The 4,435-nt window shown below is 44.9% G+C and overlaps 1 non-coding gene across 1 annotated transcript; it reads right to left on the reverse strand.

Annotated features, from left to right (window-relative positions):
* Positions 1-4,363: 4,363 nt before the first annotated feature.
* On the reverse strand, positions 4,364-4,435 carry Trnat-ugu. Its single transcript has one exon. It is a non-coding gene; the product is annotated as a tRNA-Thr (tRNA).

Raw genomic sequence — 4,435 nt, forward strand, 5'->3', positions numbered from 1 at the left:
CATTTACTCATATCCTTATCCCAAGTTGGCTGATAGTGAGCTCCTTATCAGGGTGTTATGAATTGTAGTTAAACGATGCGTCTCAGGTGCGCCTCAGTAGTGATATTCAGCGATGTCACTATTGGCGAGGCCCTCTTACCCGTTTGTTGCCCCCATACCTCGATGTTTACCCAACAAAAGGCCTGTGCACATGCCCACAGCCTTGTGAGCATGTTAATGTCATCCTTTTTAATAGATCGTGGTGCACAGTGTAATGTAACAATACTAACAATTAGCGAAGTGACGTTGAGCGCCGGATCTCTCCCGAAAGCAGTCGTCAGAGTATGCGAGCTTGACTTACCTGGGCTTTTGTGCTGAGCTGGGAACCATGCATGCTGCATTGTTCATGCAGGCCAGAGTGGTAACGAAAGATTCCCTCCTCCCCCTCTCCGGAGAACACGAACCCCAGCCGAACGCTGACTCCGTGTTCGGTTAAGTCAGCCGAGCGCTGAGTCATTGTTATTCGTTGTCCCCATCCGTGTAGCAGAGACCGGTTAGAACGAAGTCGGTTATAACGAAATAGCGGCTACAGCGAAGCGATCCCGATTTCCCATTCCCTTTTGCTCTTCGTTATAACCGAAGTAGGTAATAACGGAATAGCGGATATAGCGAAGTGATTTTCGATTCCCGTAGACTTCGTTATAACCGGTCTGTTTAGTAGTCCTAGAGTTTACTGCTTGAAGCGCCATGGTCTGATCTCCTCCCCAATAGCTAAAGGGACCTCTTTATTGTAGTTGAAGAAATGTTTTGTAACATGTAAGAGTGATATTGCCACGCGCGTTGACGGGCAACTGCGTGCCGAATGGTTACCGCGCTTGGCAGTCGCGCCTAGGCTCCGGGTTCGATGCTAAGGAGGGGATTCCTCTTTTATTTATTCTTTGAACCTGACGTTCTCGTAAGTTCGAGAACCTTGTCGTCTGATCGAGTTAGGAATGTTCTACGCGCTGAACGTTCTACGCCGAATATTCCAGAAACCCACGCGGGTACAAAAGGTGCTCTGCAAAGCGGTCCGGAGTCAGTCTCACCCTACCGCTCAATCCTGCTTTTTCTCCGACATCGACGCCTGCGGCGCTAGCCTTTCTGTATTTTGTTTTGGACGCAAGTTCGCCCCAATAACCGTTTAGTTTTTCAGTTATTCACCGCCTCATCATTTGTCATCCGTGACAATATCCTGCTCCTTATAGTTGTACTGCATAAAACAGCCCTACGATGCGTTTTTCCCCCGTTTTTTGTTGCGTGTTAGTAAACTATTCAGGTAACCCAGACTTGCGAACCTATAATTGTGAGTGTCATTGACGTCGATACAAATTAAGCAATGCGGAAGTATCTTCAAAAGTACTTTAATTACATTTTTTAAGTATCTGTACTCTACTCAAGATAGTTTACGGTGAAAGTAACTTGAGCAGGGTTTTAAATACGTTATGAAGCAGGTATTTAGTAACTTAACTTGAATACATTTATCGAGTATTTCGTCCAACACTGAGAATTTCAGGCATCCTTAAAACTGGGGTGTTGCAAAGACAACCCAAGTTGAGAGCTAATACAAGTAGGCAGCCGGGTAGGTAACGACTAACCTGAAAAAATTGGAGCGTCGGGGCAAAAAAGGGGCGGAAGACACGAAGATCTGAACCGTCTGTCCATGGCTTTTAATGCGAAGGCTTTAACTGCCCCATGGAGTGAAACCGGCGTTTTCTGTAGCCGTTGTCTGTAGCCGTTGTCTGTAGTAGCAAAAAACGGCACCTAAATCCCCATCGACTGAGCGAAATGGCACCTCAATTCCATTGGCCAAAAGCACAGCAACGCAGATGCTTCGTTACGAAAGTCGGCGGGGCGCTCAACGTCAAAGCGGACGCGGCTCAGAAATAAAACACAAAGAAAAGCACAGCAAAGCGGATGAATCGTCACGCAACCGTGGAGATAGCCTGGAGTGTTCACCGCGCCCGCGAAGTGGGGGAGCATGATTTCATCGACGGAGCGCCGTGTGAAAAAGGGACAAGTAGCGCGTTGCTTCTAGGAATAAGCTACGTGAAGGAATGCTTTCGCACTCCTCCACGTAAGCAGTCTTAAGTGTCTCTGCCGAATGTTTGTTCCCCCGCTCAAAGGTTGCCATGTCCGAATTGAGAATCACGGCGGACGTCAGCAATTGCATGAAACATACCGATCTGCGAGATAACTGATTACAGGTGACCAATGAAATGTTTAATTGTTGAAAATAGACATATGGTTCATATTAGAAGTTTGCATAGTGTCATTAAAATCGCCTAAATCAATCAATTTCAAAACGCCTTCATGCGCGTAGAAAGCGCGAGAATGCGCTAAAGTTACCACTACCGCAACAGGCACAAGGCGGGCAATGTGAAAACGTGAGCGATAAGAATATCATCGCCTTCGCGCTTCGCCGGCCTTGCGCCTGCCGCACAAGTGGCAACCTCAGCACACCCCCCCTCTTCTTGCATGCTTCAGGCTGTCCTAAAATTAAATAATTTGGGGGGGGGGGGGGGGGTTTTGATGACGCTCAGCAAGTTTCTAATCAGAAGCATATGCCAATTTTCACCCAAAAATATTTAGTCAATATTAAATATTAATCAGGCTAATTGGAATTTTTTTTTTAACTATGGCGTCCACCGTGGCTAGCAGTCGGCACCGGAAAAGCGCTTTTCTTTTTTTTCAGCCACCTTCGTTTTAAGAATCCTTAAAAGTATTTCCAGAAATTCCCGCTGTATTATTTCACATACTTCATATTTTTATATCAATTTCTCTTAACGTCTTCAATATATTGATTAAAAATATGTTTAAGTACATCCAAGGAAATTAGCAAAGCTAAAGTACCATCAAAACGGGCAAGCGCTCGTGGGATGACAACTCTGGATTACAAAAGCGTTGCTATGTGACATCAATGGCCAAGATTTACCTGTCAGCGGAAAGGAAACTGAATCATGATGGGTTCCTCGCAGTTAGTAAAAAAAGGTACATAATAAAAATCCCATCATCAGCAGGAACATCAGCATGTCTTTTATGGTTTTTCTACAAAATTCATCCACAATCAATTTCAAAAGAACGAACAAAAAAAAATCAATACAGTAGTGCACTTTGTGGCCCTTTCCATTCTTCTGGTTAGCTTTCATGAAAGGGTTTATACGTACTTCCGAGCCCATAATTTAAACCCAGGGCAGTCTTCAAGAAGTAAATACGAGATAAAAATACAGGGTGTCACAAAAGAAAATTTACAAGTCTTTTTTACCGCAAAAATGAACTAGGCATCGACGGACGCTCATTCTCCGCCCAAAGGTAGCGCTAGAGGTCACAACCAGATGCCAAAGTTTCAGCTTGATCCGATAACTTAATCAAAAGTTACATGTGTTTTTCTGAAAATTTCAATGGGAAAATGGCGGCCGACGGAGGTTTCAAACACATGGGGCTCTATGGCACCAGAAACCGAAAACGGGTAAAAATGGGCTCCATTTTCCCATTGAAATTTTCAGAAAATCACTTATAACTTTTTATTAAGTTATCGGATCGGGCTGAAAATTTGGCAGTTGGTTGTGACCGCTAGCTCTGCCTTTGGGCGGAGAATGAGCGTTCGGCGATACCTAGTTTATTTTTTGCGGTAAAAAAGACCATGTAAATTTTCAATTTGTGACAGCCTGTATATCGCAAATAGCTAGGTCGTTGTGCGGCATACGTGAAACGCTCTAGTTTCACAAATGTTCATCGATACTCTGAGTTACCAGACGCCAGACCCCAATGTTCATGGCGGTCTTCATCAAATAATGTAAGGCGTGCTGTGTGTACACTCGATAGTTGTTCCTAGAATGAAGCGGTACTAGCGCTCATCGGGCTGATAAGCCAAACGATCTTCCGGAGCCTTCCATAATCTCGAGCTCCTCTCTCTCAATGCGCACAAAGGGTCGAGCTCCTCCTCGCCTACAAAGGTTGTCACGTGACCGCCCTGTTAACCAATCAGCGTAGAGCGCCTCACTCTTCCTCTCCCACCTGTCAATCATTCAGTGTCGAATCTCCAGGCCGCGAGTTTTCCAGGCTTTACGAAACGAGAAACGTCTAGCCAAAGACCTGACCAGGTTAATACGTGAACGCGGCTCTTCCCGGGGAATGAACAAAACCAAAAAAAGGTAAACAACTTAACTTTTATTTTTTAAGAAGCAGGTCTATATAAGCTCTTTGATTCATTGTTAAAAGAGAAATAGCTCCTCTATTTTCACCTATAATCTGGAAAGAGGAAGGTTGCGATACTGGGAAATTCTGCGTTCAAAGTGGAACGTGATTAATTTGTAACTTGTCATCTTATCTCGTCCCCAAAAGTAGAAGCCGCCAGTGAGGATCGAACTCACGACCCCTGGTTTACAAGACCAGTGCTCTGCCACTGAGCTATAGCGGC

Source organism: Ixodes scapularis, unplaced genomic scaffold (genome assembly GCF_016920785.2).
Source record: "Ixodes scapularis isolate PalLabHiFi unplaced genomic scaffold, ASM1692078v2 PGA_scaffold0__279_contigs__length_252992795, whole genome shotgun sequence".
In the NCBI taxonomy this organism is placed as follows: Eukaryota; Metazoa; Arthropoda; class Arachnida; order Ixodida; family Ixodidae; genus Ixodes; species Ixodes scapularis.